This window comes from Ambystoma mexicanum, chromosome 5p (genome assembly GCF_040938575.1).
Source record: "Ambystoma mexicanum isolate Mex_15411 chromosome 5p, UKY_AmexF1_1, whole genome shotgun sequence".
Lineage (NCBI taxonomy): Eukaryota > Metazoa > Chordata > Amphibia > Caudata > Ambystomatidae > Ambystoma > Ambystoma mexicanum.
The window spans coordinates 751,025,549-751,047,408 of NC_090930.1; the positions used below are offsets into that span (position 1 = coordinate 751,025,549).

Sequence of the window (21,860 nt, forward strand, 5' to 3'; positions counted from 1 at the left end):
GTACATCAACACATGTCCATCACACACATACACTGGTTGGCATTGCTTGTGTAAACCCACATTTTCACATGCATCAACCCAATGAGCGAATCCCACACATGGAACTAAAAAATGAAAATGTATTATGTACACGAAATCAAAAATGAAATGAAAGCATACCAAAATATGAAACATGAAATGAAAAGCATGTGAAAAAGATGATTGAATGAAAATGATAACCAATCCCAAAAAATTTGAAAGAAAAACAGTCCAAAGTCACCCTCCAACAACGCAAATCCAAAGGAAATGTAAAATAAAATCTCCATTGCTTCATGTTCATAATTTAAAAAAAAGAGAAATCAATCCATAGTCCAACAATTTACAATCCATTGTCCGGAAAAAATAAATCCATTGCTCCATGTCGATAATGCAAAAAAAAAAAAAAAAAAAATGAATACATGATGAAACTATATACAATCCATTGTCCAAGGATGTAAAGGGTCCATGATCCCAACCAAACAAATGAAACCTACCTAACAAACTACCTAAAAATATAACTATATACAAATTTGTGTGGCATTGTCCATTGACCACAAATAAAAGGAAAACGAAAAGGAAACCTTACTCTAAAAACTATTTACAAGGGCAGCGGGCTAGTCCGACGGCTCACTTTTGGATGTCCCGGGCCAGGGCATCATCGAACTCCTGCTCAATGTCCTGGAGGCGGTCCTCTTCCATGGCCCCGAGGGTTCGCAGAGACGACGACATGTTCTCCTCCAACTCCCTGCGAATAGCCTCGAGGCACTCGGCCCGCCTCAGGGCCCTCCCCATGGAGTTCTCCACCCTGACCATCGTGAGCCGTGCCTCTTCTGCCCGCTGCCGCTCCGCATCTATAGCATGGCCTAACCGCTGCCACACGGAAGACACTTCCAGTCCTGGGTCCTCATGCCCTCTGGCCGATGCCTGCCCCTCCAATGTCGAAGGCCCCGAGCCATGATGGCTCCCACCTTGTTGCTGCTGCTGCTGTGCCTCTGCCTGTGCCCTGGCTCTTGCTGACTGCACATCCTCCTCCGGCTGGGGTGCAGTTGTTGAGGTGGCTACCCCTGCTGGATGTCCGACTCCCGACTGTGGCAGGGATGTGTCCTCCACCAGCCTGGCCGCAGTGTCAGAGGCAGCTCCACAGGGTACCGAGGTGATACATGGGTGGGAAGATGGCATGGAGGACGACTGGGCATAGGGGGTTCAGTTGAGGAGGGGGTCGGAACAAGGTCCACAAAACGTAGGAATCCGGCCCTGGTGAGCTGTCCCAGTAGGTCAACGCGGTCAACGAGCCATTCGAGTAGACGTGCAGTCTCCTCATGAAAAGACTGCAGGTCACCTCGCATGGCCCATTGATGCAACGCCACCCCACCCAGGACAGGCTCAACCCGGTCCCGGATAGCAACGTCCGCAGGGAGAGGAAGGCCAGTTGTTGTAAGCGGATCCCCTCCCTGAAAACGGGTCTGGACGTAGGCATCCCTGCTGGTGCGGGATGATGCAGTCACAGGATCAGGGACAGGATTACACACAGGCACCTCCGCGGTGGCCTGTGCTGCCTCCTGTCCCTGCCCCTGCACTGCACCACTAGCACCAGTGGAATCCCCACCTCCAGACCCTGTGTCTGTCCCTTGCACGGCCTCCTCATCCACCAAACCCCCCACCAACCTGGATAACTCCGTGCCATCTTCCTCCGTCGGACCCTGTGGGGTCTCAGCTGCCCCTTCTGCTGCCGAGGAGTCCAACTCTGACCTCCGCCTCTTGGACCTTCCCTCGGCAGCTGCGTCCTGGGACATGGCACCAGGCTCCTCACTCCCCAACAAGATGACAACCTGGGAGGGGAGCAGGGCCTTGCGTCTCCGGCTGGCGGGATGATCCCTGCCGCTGTGCTCCACAGCACCCTCTCCGCCCTCTTCTTCAGTTGACGCTGCAGACAGGGAGAGATAAAACACAGGCATCAGGGCACTGTACAATGGACTGATACACACATGACAGTTGCACATGAGTGGCATTGTTTAACTACAGACACGGCATCACACTCCACGACACACATGTCATTTTAACTCACACACATGAACATTTCAACAGCAATATTGCACCAGGCAGCACCATCCATACACATACAACAGCATGAACAGCCAAAGGTGAGCCTGACATCACATGAAACAAAAGGAGTGCACTGGACATGCACACACGCCACCACACTTACATGCATGTCTACATCTCCTCCAACTGTTGCAGTAATGAGATCGCCATACATGTCACATCTGCCAATCATCCTTCTACATATCAGTGTCACGTGCATCCATGTTGCATCACAGTTGCACACTTGTCAGATACACCAGCATGCACATGTACACAGTGCAGATACATGCATTATGAACCACCATCCATGCCACAACCATGCCAATGTACATACACAGAAATTCAAACATGTGTGCTCCCACACCTGCATTTGCCCAGCATGCTTACCAACACATACACCATCAATGTGTCTCACAACTGAGAGGACTCACATGTGGCAGCCTCACGCCCATGTTCATACACATCCCTACATGGCCCTACATAAACACATGTGCAACCTGCATACTACTGGCATACCACGACACGCACAGCGTACTATCAACATGCATGTACAATTACCGCTCGACTCCAGATGGGTCTGCCTCTCGAGGATCTGGATGTAGAGCGCTGGGCATATGCGTTCCAGGACCCTCATGTGATGGTTCGACAGCTGGCCCCGGCACCCCTTGCCATCGCAGCCTTAGTGAGGAGCCGGGTCTTGTTGAGGGTCCTGGACCTGAAGTCCTTCCAGCGCTTCTTGACATGATGTAAGTCGCGGACTGCCACCCCCTCCGTGTTGATGGCAGTCACGATGTCCATCCAGATCCTGGTCCGTCCTTCATTGTCGGCGCGCAAACTTCCAAAGAGGGCATCATACTGCCCCAGGACTTGCTCCACCAGGACACCAACTTCAGTGGCAGTGAAGCTGGTGGCCCTCTGCCTTTCTGGCCGGGGGTTGCCAGCGCTGCCAGATGATGTTGTGCTGGACATGGCAACCCTAGAGGCAGGAGTGGGTGGGCAACTGGGTCCTGGGGCTGGGCTGTGGAGCGATGGAATCCCAGTCGGGAGTCTTCGGTTCCAGCAGGGGTGGTCACAGCAACTACACCCCTGGCTGAGGTGCAGGCAGCAAATGGCAGGGCACGTGGGCAGCAGCCAGTCAGGCAGCAGCAGATGGCAGGTGGGAGCGTGCTCGGGGCTCTGGGGGGCAGTAATTCGGCCTTCTGGGCAGGAGCGTGGTGATTTGGCACGTGAAAAAATTGCACGTCAGTGTGTAATTCGAGGAAAGGGCCTTAGCGCGTAAGCGCGTCAGCACACACACGCAATTTCATTGGACCAAAGGCCCTTAGCGCGTAAGTTACATTACGCGCGCGGGCGTTTCCCTCATAGCACGTGATGACAAAGCACACGTGGAAAAACTGCATGTCCGAGTGTCATCGCGTGTAATTGGAGGAAAGCGCCCGCGTACAAGCGTATCTGACGTATACGTGTGGGCTGGTTTAAAAGCTACGTATAGGACGCCATTTCCTTGTATGTGCTTTTCGTGGAGAGCGAGTGGGTGAAATCTGTACGTCTTGTCGGTTCACAAGCGATTACTTCACAGCGTTCCTAGTTCGTACTCCGTTACCTCCGACAGCTCTTTTCTGAATTTTTGTTGGGCCTGTTTCCTCAAACAGAGTTCACTTCTCCTTTTCTCCTGTCTCCTCAGACATCGTACAATTCTTCTTTTGGCGGGGGTGTTGCCAACGTGTACACGCGCGTATTTTTCACGTTCTTTTTCCAGGCAGACGGTGAGTTCCGCACGTACTTAGCAACTGTGCTTGCCCCGTGTGTCGCGTTCCCCTTCAGAGGTCATTGTAGGCTGCGTGTATTACGCGTATGCTTAGTTTTATGTTTCTGGGTGCCACAGCGTAGTGCGGGTTCATTTTTTCACTCACATGGTCTACGAGGGGTTGCGTGCACGTTAATTTTTGATTTTGGGCTGCCTGTGCGTTGCGTGACCCGTCATCTTCCCCCAGGGGTCACAGACAGCCTTGTTTGAGCACTAGGGTACGAATTCCATCTGGTATCCTACCCCTTTGACCCCCAATTGCCCAGGACAATAGTTTACTGCAACTCCCATACGCGCAACAACATCAGTGCCAGGGTTGGGAGGCGACCAAGCGGTAAGGGAGGCAAAGGTGGCCGACCTTCAAAAGGAGGGCGTGGTGGGTGCGGTAGGGGTCGTGGCTGGGATTTGCAGGGTGCCCCTATACCCCCATGTGTGGAGGAACAATCAGGGACACCCATGCCACCCCCCCCATGGTTGAGGGAAACGTGGCTGACACCACCCCAGCTCAGCCCCTGTTGGACCAGCCCATTGTGGCACCTGACCTGGCACAGGATGACTCCCTGGCTGACTTCCAGGTCAGCAAGTCTAGGCCACATGTGGCGGTGCAAGTTGTCACCAAGCCACGTGGATCGGGGGCAGCTATGTCATCTGCTGCCCCAAGTATGCAGGGTGGGGAGGCTGCAGGGGCAGCTGCAGCTCCATCCGCCCCAGCTCTGACTCTCCCAGCCAGGACAGTGTCAGTACAGGTCCATCAAACTGACGTTCCCCCTGCCAACATTACCCTGCAACCAATGCCTGCATCAAGACCTATAGTCATTGTGCATTCCCACACTCCTACTACCCAGTCCACCGGTGATTCTGCCCCTACTGACCAGAGCGGCGTAAACCACTCTGGCTCTGCTTCACCTTTAAAGAAGAGGAAGAAGGGTGCTCTGGCACGACAGGCTGAGACCCCAGACAAGGCTGCACACTCCGGTACCTCAAGGAAGCCTTGCTTTAATGATCCGGAACTTGATGCACTTGTGGCCTATGTGTCAGCACATAGCCACGAAATGGTGGTGACTGCAGGGTGCAAGACCACACCTGGTCAACATAGGGCACACTGGCAGACCATCGCGTACCGCATAAGTGCCCTTGGATTTGTGAGGCGCACAGCTGATGATTGCTACAAGCGGTGGAATGGCCTGAAACGCAGAGCAAAGAACAAGCTGGCCTCAAATTATGCCGCTACTCTGGTGACTGGCGGTGGGTCTCCACAAGAGGAAAACAAACTCACTGAACATGAGTCTGTTGCTGGGGCCTTCGTCACAGAGGAACAGATCCAAGGTGTGGGAGAACTACCCGATTATGATGCATGGTCCGGTGAGTGCCTATGCATGTGTGTGTAATGCATGTGTATGCTGTTTGGGTGACGGGTTCTGATTGAGTGCCAGGTGAGGGTGTGTGTGCCTTAGTGGTATGGGTCGCCCATGTGCTTCATCCAAAACATTCAGCGGCCTTGGATTTGGGTGTGACAGTATCCCTTCTGCCCACAGTAGTAATTTAGCGCAACATTACGGCAGTTGCCCTTGAAGTGGCATCTTGCAACAACATTGTTTGTATTTTTCAGTGTTCGTTCAGGCTGATTGTTTCAATTCTCCCACTTTTGCTACGCATTCCTCAGCCCTATTGTCACATTTGTGACATGCTTCTGTCATTGATGAACCCCACATTGACCACATGTGTTACCTTGTTAGGTGAATGATTTGACCATTCAGGCTGATTGAGTATTGGCCTGATCACATACATTTTTGGGGCCTGTTTGAATGTGGAACATGATAGTTGTTTCCTGTCATGTTGAAGTGCACAACCATTGATGTGTACATCGGCCTGCAATCACTGTATTTTTGTACACTGGATGTGTTGCAGTGTGTGGTACATGCCTATTTTGTCACACTATCTAGCATTTTTCATCTCATCATGTCCATCTCACATGGATGGCTGACAGTATTCATTCACTGACATATGGATGTACTTGTGGAATGTACCATGGCTATGGTACATGCCATCTGTGTGATGGCATGTGTCATGTATGTGTATTGGACATGCCACTCACAGGCCAATGTGTGATGACAGTGCTACCCAGCATGCAGCAAATGTGTTGCTCTTCCATCTTGGTGTCATCAGTGTCTGCCTTTTGCCTCCTCTTCCAACTCAGTGACAGTGCATGCATGAGAGGGTTATAGTCATGTGGGACATGTGTAAATCATGTAGTGGTTATGTAGCTTGTCAGGCCTATTTGTTACCTATGGTGCTAATGCCTGTTTCCCTTTTTTGTCTTTCATGTTTTTGCAGGGGATGACGCACTTGATGCAGTTGAGGTTGAGGAGATGGTGCAGACCCAGGAGGGATCTCAGGCACGACCGGGCACCAATGGGGGACATGGTGTGATGGTGGGTGAGAACCCAATCTTACTGCAGACCATTCTGTCCAGGGGTGTCTCTGGGTTCACCTCCCCAGACCTCTATTCAGGTGCTGATTCGGATGATGAGACCTATGTGGCGTCGCAGGTAAGTGTTTCTGGCAGGGATTCTGTTCTGTCCAACCCACCTGCACCAGGGGTAGAACCCTCTATGGGGATGTCAGTGTTGGTAAGTCCGCCTTTGGCGGTTACGGATGCAGGGTCACACTCCACAACATCTGATCCTGTTTCTGGGCCAGCAGATCAGAGGGGGAATGCAGTCCTGCAGCCTCAGGCAGTGCTGGCACAGCAAGGCGCAGATCGCCTTGCCCCAAACAGGTGTGGTGCCCACGGACACGGTGGCCGTACGCCATCAGGCAATACCGCATGGGAACAATCCATGTACGGTATGGCAACCCAACAGGCAGCATCAGTTGAGATGATGGCTCAAGCAATGGAGAGGGTGGCCACTTCCATTGTCCCCCCTGAAAGGCAGATGGAGCAACTACAGCAGGCAACAGACTCCATTTGCCAATCACACAGGGAGGACATGTTGGCGTCCAACAGGGACAGACGGGCGGCACTGGAGACTCTATACGCCAATCGATATCAATAGAGTCCCAGGGCCACAGGGAAGCCCTGAGGGTAGAACTCCATCACCTCAGGGAGACTCTTGTTGACCTTGAGGCTTCCACTAACAAGAGGACAGAACAGCAGCTGGAGCGGCTCACACGTTCGCTCTCAGCTGAGATGCAGGCAACTCGGGAGGAAATCTGGGCATCACGTGAGGTGGTGCATGGGGATCTCCACACTATAATCCTCCAGAAAGAGACCTTCCACACCCGCATGCTTGCTGCCATGGAGGACCATACCAGGGCTTTGCGTGGGCTGCCTCCCATAGCACCACCACCTCCTGTGGCAGCAGCAGAGGGTGATGAGAGTGACAGCAGCAGTTCTCCCACATTGGCATAGCCGTGCAGGCCACGAGCCCATGGAGGTGTTTTTTTCCCCCAACATCCACACAGGTGGCTGTTGGTGCGCACCCTGTCCTCGGACCTCCTGGGTGGTCTCCCGCCCTCCCCGGCCCTCACATGGCCATTTTTTATTTTTTTTTTGTTTACAGTGTGTTGCCTTGTGTGGCTGCCGTGGGCTTCCACTGTATTCCGGCTGGGCACATGCAGGCTTGTACTGAGTTTGGGTTAGATGCTTGGGTTTGTGAGACACACACCCCTCCTGATTCCCATTTCCATGGGCTTGCAAAGGGTGTGCCCAAGTGACAGTGACTTACACAGTGACGTTGGACTCCCATGAGCTGTGTGGGCAGTCTGTAGTCAATACTGTGTATACATTCCTAGTGGATATTGTTGTTGTATTGTACACTGCATGGTGTATTGATATGTGCTTGTGCATCCATATCTTCCTCCTAATTTGCAGGTTCATTCCTCATGTCTTCACAAGGCCGTTTACTTTGGAGATGGAGTTCATGTTGTAAGCAGTGCACTTACACATTTGCGTGGCAGCAACACTGTACAGTTGGAAGTGGTCGATGTGCTGGCATAATCAGGTTGTAAGACTACCACTACTTTAACTTAGTACTGTCATGTTTATGCTATGTTTGAGGTTGTGTAGCTGGACTGTATTGTTGGTAAGTATTTGGTCATGTGTGTTGTTAGTTCTACATTACTGGGAGCATATTGTGTGTGGCCAGTTTCCATTACGGACACTGTACTTTGTGACACTTGTGTCATGTTTTGGGGATTGCTTTGTTTGCTCTCACATAGCATGACATGCCATGGTGTGTTGGGTGGCGGTGCTGGGGAGGGGTTGTGTGACATTGCACTGTTATGTTGTATTTTGCAAGGGGGTAATGAATTTAGCAGCATAGAAGTGTGTCTTCTGATGACACAGCATTCGTGGTGTTTGTGTAGGTAGGGATGCACACAATGTAACACTTCCAGGTGACCAATCTCAGGCTGGTATGGTTGTGACAGTTGACTGTCCCTTATGTCATCATCATTGATTGTCAGATGGTATGTGCCAGGGCTGTGTGCACTCCATAGGGGTGTGATTTTAGGTGAAGTAATTAGCCACCAGCTGCGCACGGGCTGCCTCACCCCGTGCCCTTTCCCCTCCCATGCGCAGCAGGCGTGCATGTGGTTGGGGATGTGGGGGCACCACCATGTCCACGGGCAGGCCCCGGTGTGTTGCAACGTTGTGCAGGACACATGCTGCCACTATGATCCTGCACACTACTGGTGGAGCGTATAAAAGCTGCCTGCCAGAACGGTCAAGGGAGCGAAAGCGTGACTTGAGCACTCCGAATGTGGCTCCACTATGCCCCGGGTTGCAATGTGGGCTGTGTTGCATCTTACCTCGGGTGGCGTGGTGGAGTTCCGAATTGGCGTCATCATGTGTGTGCTCAGAGGATAGGCACTGTCCCCTGGGGAGGTGGTGATGGGTATCATTAGTGGGGTTGTGACATTACTCAGTATCTGACATGCATGCATGTGCTGTGGCATTTATACTCACCGAGCAGCCATGTATCGCCATGCCGCCCAGCATCTAGGTCCCGGTTTAGGGTTGACATTCTGTAAATAAAACTGTCGTGGGTGGACCCTGGATAGCTGGCATATACTGAGGTGATGATTCCCTTGGCATCACATACTCCCTGCACGTTGATGCAATGCCAGTGCTTGCGGTTTCTATAGATGTGCTCTGATGACCTGGGGGGGCGTAGAGCCACATGGGTGCAATCAATGGCACCTAGGACTTTGAGGAATCGTGCCACCCCGTAGAAATCCTGGACGGCAGCCTGCCTTTCTGCAGGTGTTCTGGGCAGGTATATGTGCCTGCGGACTGATGGGCGCGCAGTCATGATGGCCAAGACCTGGTGTAGGCAGCGTGACTTCGTGGCCTGTGACACCCCCCCCCACTATAGCACTTGTCCACTGAAATGATCCAGTGGCCAAGAATTGCAGTACATTGAGGACCTTCTCCAGGTGGCTGAGTGCTTGGGAGCACAGGGTGGGTGATGTGAGGTCATCCTCCCACTCACTCACCAGGTCGAGTATTATGTGAGGTGGAAACCTGTACCTCCCATACACCTGGTCACCAGGCATCCCAAAAAGGCTGGTTTTGGGTGTGAAAATTCTGGGCCTGACTATCCTCCTCCTCCTGCGGTATCCCACGACCACTGCTGCTAGGAACGGTATATTCATCCTGGCGTCTGAGCTTGTTTGTTGTTTGCGCGCACTTTTATGCTGTGCGGGTCCACATACGCCTGCTTCCTGCTGGCGTACGTGTTTCAGGATTAGCGCGTCTTTTTTGGCGCACACGTTAGCCCCGTTCGAATCCATGAATACGTGTTTTGAATGTGCGTGTGGGCGTTCCGCGCATTTGCCTCCTGTACTTCCCCCGTGATGCCCACATTTTCAAGCGTTGTTCCACATTCCGCGTGTCACGCCCTCTGTTCCGCCTACTTTTGTTGTGTGCGCCGCGCTATGTACGATTTCACTGTGAGTGTAGCGCACGCTGTTTGGAGACGTGTGCGCCAGCGTGCGCCATGCAGAATTTTGGTGCACATCCTGGGATTTACACGCGCACGGACTTCCATGAATCGCTGTGCGTGGGTTTCGCTGCGATTTCCGCACTGGTTCTGCGATTTGCATGCTTTTGTACGCTTTCGCCGAAAGTTTCAGCGCACATTAATTCCATGAATCGGCCTGACAGTCTGTACCAACATTTCAACGGAATCCATTTTGCTCTTTCTTTAGTCAGCCGGTGCATGCCAGCCATTTCGCTACTTCTTTTAGAATGAAAGCAGACAAAATGTTGCTATCCGCACCTGGAGCGTGACTGCCAGCCAATTTTTAGGATCAGATTTGTTGCCTTTTTAAAAAAATGGGAATGACATAAGGTCTTCCGAGACTCAGCAGTCGTATGGGTGCCAATAATTTGTCTAAACAGAATGTAAAGGATTGGCAACCAAATATCAGGGGCATGGTAAAAAAAATCTTATTGGATAGCTGATTCGAAACCCTTGCTCTAGAGCTACTAGCTTTGTTGGCAATGAGCTCTATATCTTCCACTTCAAAATTCAGACTCCAAGTACATTCCAATAGTTTGATCTTTTCATCCCATACAAATCGGCAAAAAACCTCAGGCAGACATCCTCTATAATAGGGGTTAGCCTGACATACACCTAGTGTTTCTCTAGAGCATTAAGATCTGTCCAGAAATGTGTTTCTGATTTGCCTGCAAAAATAGAGAACATTGTCTCCCCGTCTCTCTGCAGGAACATGTGGCGATGCTGCTTACACCAGTTCTTCAGTTCTTGGATCTTTTCTTCTCTTTCTTAACCAAGTCCATAAAACTGGACAAATCAGCAGTGCTACGCTCAATTTTTCGGATCGCCTTACGTGATAATATCTTTTGATCATTCACTTCCTTAACAAAGACATCCAGGCATTTTTTATTAGTCATTACCCTCTACACATTCGAAGTGATAGAATTAAGATTATTTTAGATCATTAGACTAAAGTGTGCAGACGAGAATACACTATACTTCCATTCTAGCGAGGTTATTTTGTAACATTGATCTTATTTATATGTAATGTAATGTAATGTATACTTCTATAGCTCCGTAAACCCACGGGCATCAGGGCACTGTAACACATAATCACATACAATTCTAATTAGACATCCCAGATCCGCTAGGGCACTATAGGTTATAGAGGAAGACTACTTGAAAAGATGGGTTTTCAGAGGTTTTCGAAATTGAAGATGATTTTCTTGAGTTCTCAATGCCACTGGAAGGGAGTTCCACATCTGAGCTGCCTTCACTAAAAATGATCTGCCCATAGCTGATTTGAGCTTGTATTTCTGTTCAACTAGTAGGTTTTTACCTGCTGAGCGCAACTGTCTCTTCAGTGAGTAAAGTACTATAGTTTTCTTCAGATAGTTAGGAGCTTTACCGAAGAGGCATTTATGCACCAAGGTAAGAGATTTGAATTTAATCCCATCTTCGGCTCTGAGCCATTGTAGGGATTTTCTCGCTGATTAATGTGATCTCCTCTAGCCAGGTGTTTTACAATCCTTACGGCGTCATTTTGAATGACTTGGCACGTGTGTAGATCTTTGGCCCTTCCACCTATCAAGAGGGCAATGCCGTAATCTAACCTAGATAACACGACAGCCCTAGCAATGGTGGCCATGTTGTTATCACTTAAGAAGGGTCTAATGGCCCTCATAAGTCGCAGATAGTAGGCTGTATTCTTACGTAAGAAGTTGGCCTGAGATTCTGAGCTAACAGAGGAATTCATCATCATACCCAGCGTCTTAACTTGGCTGGATACTGTTATGATGACCTCCTTGATCTGAAATGTTTTGCATTCCCAGCTCAGTTTGTCTAACAGACGACCGGAGCCGAATAACATCAATTCTGTCTTTGAATCGTTGAGGCACATCCAAATGGATTGCATCCATTCATCAATTTTGCTGTATATTACATTTATCTTGTCGCTATCTTCCCGATGTAATACCTCTAACTGTATTATAAGCTGTGTGTCATCTGCGTAATTAGAGAAAAAGACTCCAAATTCTGTCAGTAAAGTCACACAGTGCGCGCATATGCAGGTTGAAGAGCATTGGTGAAAGACTAGCGCCCTGCGGCACGCCAAAGAGTATTTGGGTGGGATCTGAAAAGTGTGCTTATTAAACCAATCTAAATTATTGTCATTCCATTTTAGTGGATTATTACTACCATTGATTGTGAGGCACTTAGGACTACGCAATTTTGGTTTTGCAATTAAAGTTGAGACCAGCATGTTATGGTCACGCAAATCCGAGTCCCCGACACTAAAGCTAGTGCATACGTCATACAGGTCCATGGACACAAATATATAATCAAGCACAGAAGACCAAGAGCCCCTCTGCTATCTATGCTTCATCTGGATATCATCCGCAATGTTCCCATTGAGCATATCTGAATCCCAAGCTTCAAGTGCCCTACTCCATAGCCTGCTGTGCCTAGTTTTCATTGATAAACCAGACGGTTGTTTAGCAGTTGAGAGTCACAATAGCAGTATGAGTTACAGCCACTTGTAGAATTCAAATCAGCTGCCAGCATTATATATCCGTTATTGTCATTCGTAAGCCCCTCCTCAAACAGCATAGATAATTTAGCCACAAATCGAGTGAGTTCTAAGTCACTACGATGCCAATATAGTTTTACAACCAGATGACATTGTTGATTTCTTGTGTCAGAATGACAGCCGGAGCACCTCGAAGTATATCACAATGTTTAATCACTTTAAGGCCAACATCGTTCTGAATTGCTGTTTTAATACCACCAGACAGACTGCCAGCACATGCTTTAATGGCTGGTGGAAAAGTAATGTAAAAAACATCTAAGGTGGGAGAGGTGATTAGCCACACCTCCTACAACATAATAATTGTATTTGATCTTAGGTAGGTGCACAAATCCACACTGTTAAAGAGATGCGTATAGCGACACGTATTACATGAAATAATCTTGATGTGGTTGTTATTGCCAAAGCCAATGTTTAAGACCTTTTAGCTCGGTGATTGAATCCGACAGAGCCATGACCAATCTGTCTCTTCAGTGTGATCTCCACGCCTAGGATTCTTGGAGCTAAGTACTCCTAAGTAGAAGGAGCATATACCTTCCATCAAACTCAAAAGGGGTGTGGCTTGCATAATGGGAGCGGTGGGCATGCCCCTACCAGAATGCCTGTGGTAGCGGTAGTCCCGCCTTATGGGATGTCCAGGTGCAGAAGTGACATCATGTGGGGTGTTCCGGAAGTGCCGCCCTATGAAAGGGCTATGCCCGGAAGTGACGTAGTGGGGGGTGAGCCATTATTTGGGCCTAGCCGTAGCACTGCAGGGGATGTGATGTTACAGCTGTGTTCCGGAAGCCCTCCCCTAGCTCCTACCCTAATAGTGACCTCATTGGGATCCCCGGAAGTTATGTATTGTTGGAAGGCTTAGCCCGGATGGGGGCAATGTGTTTTAACTGGAAGACCCACCTGTAGGTTGTGGGTGAAGGGTGCGACGGTTTGGACCCGGTAGTAATCTGTGTGAAGCCCTGTTGGCACTGGTTGATGGGTTCAGAAGAGAAGGCGGTAAGGGCGTAGAGGGGTGTATTGGACCCTCCCCAGGTTTGTGCAAGACCCAGGAAGTGGAGGTAAGGCACAGGGGCACTGAGAGATGATGCAGGTATTAACCTGTGATGTTAGGGGGCGGTGTGGGGGGCAGGCCGGGGGCACTGTGGGGATGATGTAGTCATGCACCATCCCAAAGGGACTGAGTGAGATGCGTATATATAGATAGAAGGATCTCTGGAGACGCGTATACAGTGCTCCTGGAGACTAGCTGTACTATTTGCATAACGCTACCCTGAATAATGAAGCGTTACAGTTACTACTCTAAGAATACCTTAGACAAGGATGACTGCAACACTACTACAAACGTCCAAGAAGCCCAACAACAACAATTCCTGTATCTGATGAGGAATCGCGACGCCCCGCCTGTAGTGGGATGGAGTATGAGGATGAGTTGAGCCAGGCCGTTTTTTTTATGAATCTTGGCGATATGTCGCCTCCCGATTCCCACCCTTTGAAAGCTGCTGTTGAATTCAGTGATGGTGTAGAGGTGGTTATAACGGACGCAGACTACACAGAGGCAGATCTCAAGGCTATGGACGAGTCTATGAAGACTCCTGAAGCACCCTTGTACGAGGATCTGGGTGTCCTGGACGAGCAGTTTCCGGAGGCGGCCATGACACCCGAGTTGGAAGCAAGTTCCGCTTAAGATAGGCCGTTTATGGATTCCAATGATGTTGTGGAGGCCGGGTTGTTTATGGATGCCGCTAATGCTATGGAGGCGGAAGCTGAGGGGCCTGCCCTGTGCAATTTGGTATGTAGGAAAGTGTGTGTTTGTGTGAACCATGTGTAAAAAAATATATATCAATATATATTGAAGAGTTAAACTTCTTTCTTTTTTGAATTGCAGAAAACGGCATATAAAGTTGACGGCGCTGAAAGTCAGCGTTCTTCATTCAATACCGTCAATTTTTACTATGTGTGCTGTTCAAAATGATTGAAAGTCCAGCAACCCACGCCAGTAATAAGTGTAAGAAGTGTGTCTGCTTAAAACGCTTTGAAAGTTCTGATGAAGAAGGAATGGAAACTATGACATTTTTGTAAACCTTAACTGTTGTGGCTTTTGCGGCCAGTGTTGTGAAAATATGCTTGAAGCGTGATTATTACCGATGGTGCTATGGGCATAATTGCGATGACCCGCAACAGGATGCTCATGACTGTTTATTTCTGCATTATCACGTTAGAGCAATACGGCAGATATGTTTTTTGTTGAATTCATCTAAAGCTTTTCAGTAGCCTAAAGATGTCTATAAAGGCATGGGCATGTGTGTACATGCTAGTGTGGAGAGTGTTTTATCAAAAGCATTTATGGAAATATACCATTGCCACGAACCAGAAAAAAAATGAGATCTTTTAAAATGGCTGGTCCCGTGGTTCTTAAAAACAGGGTAGCCCAGTTAATGGAAAAAGATTTTTGTGACATATACACTTATGGGAAGACCCTGAAGCCTTGTGCAGCATGCAGGAAACTGGTTTAAAGAGAAAAGAACTATCAAAAGTTTGCTCCTTGTATGTGTACATTTGTTTCTAGGATAACATTTCTGTAGGTCCAGCAATGCGTGTTGATCGTAAACTGAAGCCTGGACGTGTATGTGTGGAAAAACTGTAATACGCTATGCTGAAAGATAGGATATCGGAAATCGCCCCAGATAACCTGAAATATCTACAGATACCTACACCCCGACCAGAGCCGTTTTGTAAAAGTGTGATGTGTAAAGGTAACATATGTACCAACAACTGGCTATCGGTATTGGATGAACACTGGTTTATGTACAAATACGATATGGGTTCTCTATACCTACACCCTAGAGCAGTGTTACAACAGCTTCTGGATCAATTGTATGAACATTACTTTAGCATTAAAGGATATGTCTTAGAGGACCGTGAATTGTATGAACTTTTAAATGCTTCGAGTCTTTTATGCATACAGAGTTATATTTGGGGGGAGGAGCGGGAGGTTTTGTATAATGCCATTTATAATGCTGCAGAAAAATATCACAAATGGTAACGTTGTGTCATACCCTATATTTATATTAGCTGTAATAAAATGGTCTTTCAACCATTATGCCTCTGATTATTTTTTGAAGTGCTTCAGCGGTGAGCAGCTCATTTCAGCATGCACGAAAGCTATTATGATAAAAGCGGAATTGGCAGTTACGGGGGCATTGACGCTCTTTATAAAAAACCTACAACATGACAAGCAACCCATCACACGCTGAGCTGTTAAGGAATGTTTATCTGAACAAGAGGCATATAGCCTTCATAAAAATGCTAGAAAACGTTTTAAAAGAAGAAGAACCGTGGTAGCTCAAAGACCAGCAGTGGCAGGCTGATTTACTGGATACATGCCCCTTTGAAAAGCAGAACAATGGGGCGCGGTACATCCTGGCGGTAATTGATATTTTGTTAAAATTTGCCTAAATACACTTATTACTGGCTCCGGTTGCTGGACTTTCGATCATTTTTGAACAGCACACACAGTAAAAATTGACGTTATTGAATGAAGACCGCTGGAATCCATAAACGGCCTATCTTCAGCGGAACTTATTTCCAACTCGGGTGTCATGGCCGCCTCTGGAAACAGCTCGTCCAGGACGCCCAGATCCTCGTACAAGGGCGCTTCAGGAGTCTTCGTAGACTCGTCCATAGCCTTGAGATCTGCCTCTGTGTAGTCTGCGTCCGTTATAACCGCATCTACACCATCACTGCATTCAACAGAAGCTTTCAAAGGGTGGGAATCAGGAGGCGACATATCACAAAGATTCATTAAAAAAAACAGCCTGGCTCAACTCATCCTCATACGCCATCCCACTACCGGCGTGGCATCGCGATTCCTCATCAGCTACAGGAATGGTTGTCGTTGGGCTTCTCGGATGTTCATACTTTTCAGTAGTGTTGCAATCATCACTGCCTAAGGTATTCTTAGAGTAGCAGCTGTAACACTTCATTATTCAGGGTATTGCTAGCGTTATGCAAATAGTACAGCCAGTCTCCAGGAGCACTGTATACCTCTCTCCAGAGCGTCTTCTGTATAATATATATATATATATATATATATATATATACACACACACACACACACACAACTCACTCAGCCCCTATGGGATGGCGCATGACTACATCATCCCCACAGTGCCCCCCGCCTGCCTCACACAAACCCCTAACATCACAGGTTAATACCTGCATCATCTCTCAGTGCCGCTGTACCTTACCTCCACTTCCTGGGTCTTGCACAAACCTGGGGAGGGTCCAAAACACCCCTCTACGCCTTTGCCGCCTTCTCTTCTCAACCCATAAACCGGTGCCAACGGGGCTTCACACAGATTACTACCGAGTCCAAACAGACACACTCTTCACCCAGAACCTATAGGTGGGCCTTCCAGTTAAAACACCTCTTGCCCCCATCCGGGCTAGGCCTTCCAACCATACATAACCTCCAGGAGATCCCCATGAGGTCACTATTAGGGTAGGAGATAGTGGGGGGGGCTTCCGGAACACATCTGTGATGTCACATACCCTGCAGCGCTATGCCTAGGCCCAGAAGCTACGCCTAGGCCCAGAATAATGGCTCACCCCCACTACGTCACTTCCGGGCACAGCCCTTTCATAGGGCGGCACTTCCGGAACACCCTGCATGATGTCACTTCTGCACCGGGACATCCCGCAGGCCGGGACTTCTGCTACCACAGGCCTTTCGCTAGGGTGGGACTTCCGGTAAAGGGTCTGTCCACCTGTTACATTATGCAAGCCACGCCCCTTTCGAGTTTGATGGAAGGCATATGCTCCTTATACTCTCCTACTTCGTTATCATGGCATACCATAGGTGGAGGTGAGTCTACCCAATCCTCCTCCTCCGATGGTTTATGCTTGCAGTCTACTCAAATATCCCACCGTCTTATTCCAATTCATATGAGAATTAGCTGGGGTACCCAGCGTTGCCCGTGTCCTGATCAAGTGGTGTCTCATGTGCCCTGGAGGATGTTATTCTTGTCCTCATGTCAGCAAGTCTTGCTTCAGTTTGCTCTGGCATCTCATTTGCCCTGGAGAAAGTTGCCCTTGTCCTCTAGTCGGCAAGTCATGCTGCTGTTTGTTATTGTGTTTCAGAAGCTCTTGATATTGATTTGAGGTTTGCATCAGATGGAGCTTTTCCAAGTGATGTTCGTTTTTTGTGCAGCATGTTTCCGTCACTCAATGGCTTCAGCACATTTGAGAAAGTGTCCAAGAAAGATTGATTTATTGTGTTCTCCTCTTGTGAATGAACTTAAGTAAACTGTAACCTTGTCATTTCCCATATTTGGAGTGGCGTGATACATTTTATTTTTTAATTCCCTTTAAAAATACTTTATTAAACACTTTCGAACTGTATAAAGTATTAATACATTTCAGATGAATAACCAACACATCGAACATTTTGCTTCAGACACTTTTCCAAATTTTGCCTCCTTCTTCTAGTACCTACTGTAGTGAATCGGGGTGAGCATCAGTAAATTAAGGTGTCTATGCAATCAATGTTTTGCATACAAACAGACTACGATCTTGCCCCAGACAAAAAAGGAATCCATGCAAAATTTGGTAGACTTTGGTTCAACTGTGTGGATTTGTATAGCCAGACAAGCCGTGTAGCCGGACAAACATACACACATACATACATTCCACTTTATATAAAAAGAAGCTATGGTGTGAGGTCATAAACTGCTGTCTCAAAGTGTTAGCCTCAGTCATCAACAATTTTTGAAGGAATATCCAATATAACCTTATCATCCCTATTTGAGTCCAGAAATTTGACATGTTCAATGTCCTTGGTAGTAATTAAATATTGGGTATCTTACAACAGTGCTAATACATTAGATCTTTTTAGTATTATAGGGCTATCAGATCTAAAAAGGATACAAAGATACTCCAATAGTAATCTCAGCAATCTTATTGCTGATTTGGCGTGGTTAACATTATGCCCCCCTTTTTCTGACTTAGTGTGATATTTGTTATCCCCTCCCCCCCCGGCTGACAGTCTAGGGATGATTATGTATTACTGCAAGGGGATGATTTAATAGTATCCAAGTTCCCATTAGGAGACATGAGGGTTACCGAAGTCTGAGTCGAGGCAGAAGATTGAGTGATGAACATATCTGAACATATCTGTTGGTAAAGTTCCTTTTCAGACCTCTCACTCTAGTACACGCCTCGCTGCTTTACTCAGAGACTCCTCAAATTCTTGAGCCTGCATCATATTATTGGAGCTAGAGATTTGTTCAGTTTTAGTCAACTGAGAGATCTCTGAAAGTGGCACTGATACAATTGAAATGTCCCCGGTATGTGGTATCATGTTTTCAGCTCCCTCTTGGTGTTTACATTTTTTCTGGGACTTCTTTTTCACCTTCATTTTCCCACTTGGAGCCACAACCACACGAGAAGAAGCCAGTTCTTTAATTCCAAGGTTAGGCAAGAATTTTCTAGAAGATCTCTTATTAGTTCTTATAATGTATTTTTGTTCTTTCTTGGGGAAGGAGAGATAGCACTTTCCTAGGGTTTAGGACGTTTTGACCGCATGCAAAAGCTTGCATGGTCAAAACGTCCTAAAAATGCTACCACCAAAGGTTCGAACACCAAAAGTTCAAACCTTTGGTGGTAGCATTATAGGTAAGTATATAAAAAAAAAAGACTGCGGGGGCTGCAGGGGTGTCCCCCGCAACACCCTCACTATACTTTACAGGTTTCCCCATGCTGCAAACCAATGCCACAAGGGCAAAAGGGTGTTTTGTGGGTCCCCCAGATCACTTTATCCTAACGCTTCACTTTGGGCTCTCTCCTGATAGAGCCACTCATCTCTCACCAGGGGGCCCATGCGTGAGACGGTTTGGAGCTTGAGCTCAGTGGAGAAACGCAATCCCCCTTCTGCCAGACTGAACACAAAGGTAGCACTTGCAAGCTGGCTTGTGACACCCTAGAAGGGTTAGGAGGAAAGGCCTTACCCTACTGTTCACTTCTGCCCACTTCCGTTCTAGGTGCTCTTCCTGGGTATCGTCTCTCTCCTGTACGACTCTTCTGGCCTCCCTGCTCCCTGGCGTGGTGGTGTCATCTTGTTGCTCGACCTACCTCTAAAAACTGACAGACCATCTTAGGCAGGACAGAGAAGGACAGAAGGAGAAACCAGACACCCATCTACGAAGCACAGCAAGGTTCCTCCACCTACCTCTATAAAACTGAACCCCTTGGCCACATTTGCTACTATGAACCATGAGGCCATTTGAGTGTCTGATAAAGTATGAAAGAAGATCATCTTTCTTGACTCTCATAAATTATGGGTTTCCGCAATGATCTCTAACTGTCACCAACATGATTTCATTTTAAGTCAAAACAGTGACATGGCCTTTTGCAGGATCAAAAAACCCAAAAAGACAGGACAACCCAAACTTCAATCTGTGCTGATCAAGACACTGGGTCCCTCATTAAAATCTCCAAGACACAGCTTATTTCCAATCATCAGAGAACCATACAGATGACTCAATTTCTGTAAATCAATAGCTTTGATAGCTTAAAAGCAGGATGGGAAGCAAATGATCAGATCTTTTTTAAAGTTATGAGCACATTTAACAATTTGTACAGCAACATGATAGTTTTTCAGACCTTTAGTCACCTGTTTAGGTAACATTTGCCAAAACGCTTAAGAAAAGAGCAACAAATAAATCAATTTACAATAAGCTGTCACTTTTATATTAAACTATTGGCCAAACTACAATGCTTCCTAGAGGAGTTGTGGAAAGCCCTACTACAAGGTCAATAATTGGCTTTGGAATAAGTGGTAGCAACCATTTTATGCAAACCTCATACAAAAATAGAAGGTTGCAAAAGTGGTTGAAGAAAACAAGGCCACATCCATCTCACTGGCTATAAGAACATACAACAGTAGGCAGTTAACGTTAAGATTGTTATGAGAATGCACAACCTATCTGAATCCCAATACACCAAATCAGTGTAACAAAACACAAGGTATATTGGTATAACTTGTCCTTCGCCTGTAACCTGCTCTGTATGCGTGGAATGTTATGAGTGACTGACATGGAGTGTTGAGTGAGTGAATGTTCCCTCCTAGATGTTCTGAGTGTGACAGCTGAAGATGGGTTGGCTGAGAGAGAGGGTGTCGGTGGATGCTGTTCGCTAGAGACATACCTGATGTCTCTATATATATATCTGTAACCTGTACTCTGAAGCTGACCTGGAGTAAAGAAGCTTTCCTGTGTGCAACCATGCCTCAGAGTCATCTGTGCCATCAAGTCTCATTATGATATACATCCAAATACAACTACTAGGATATGAACAAATAAGTATTTCAGGACCCTATGGAACCTCTGAAGTAGGAAATTATTCTATGGCATACCACAATCCTGAACGGTCCTTCTGGTTAACATCACAATAGAACCCATGCCATGCAAAATTAACTGCAATTGTGAAAACGCATGTGTTCTTAGAAACTATGGTTATCTTAAACACTATACTGTGCAACCAACATTATCATGGGTGCTACTTGACCTGAGACCTTGTGGTTCAGTGTTATGAAATGCAAGTAAACAAAAACAAGCTTGAAATGAGAAACATCATGACGACATCAGGATCAATTCATGACTCTTAGGATGAAGCAACATCTGCAGAATGTTTTTTGACTCCATTGGTCCTACCAGAAATGTAGCTACATTTAGCTTTGTAGACCCACAACTGCAGGTAATGCAACCAATTCGATAGCAACTTGGTACATGCGCTCTGGTTGATTTTCAAAGTGTGCCTACTTTATCTTGAAGCGGAGATTGAATACAGTAGATGATGAATAAACAGATCATAATCTGCTCTGGGTAGTAAGTACATTCCATTTACATGGATTAAACTAAAAAACACATACTTTGGCTTTTCAAATGTACAAAGCGCAATTTCTTTAGAAATTAGAATGTTCTTAAAATGGATTGAAGATAGTTCTTACCTGAGTAACCGGGAACAATCATCCTTCAGATTAGGTAACAGAGTGCAGAAATGTGATGCAATCTAACAAAACGACCTTGATACATATGTTGTTCAATATAATGTGTATTTTTGTTGCAAAACAGAGCAATGATACTACCCAACCTTTTCTGTCCCCTGCTCCTCAGTCCTGCATCCTTTCATCCAGCTTTTTAAAAGGAACAATGCTGAGCTCATGAATGTTTGCTGTACTGTGCCCATTTTAAATGTGGTAATATGTCGAGGTTCTTATAAATGAATTGTCATGAACATTATACATGCTTTGTGCAAAAGGGTATTTTAATAAAACCATGGCTTTCGCCCATAATTTGTGAAAAAGAAAGCG

General features: G+C 47.2%; 1 protein-coding gene across 1 annotated transcript in view; it reads right to left on the bottom strand.

Moving 5' to 3' along the window:
• The window catches only part of FBXL2 (F-box and leucine rich repeat protein 2), an 838,595-nt gene that overhangs the window by 737,893 nt on the left and 78,842 nt on the right, over positions 1–21,860 (bottom strand). The gene's annotated exons all lie outside the window — the stretch shown is intronic.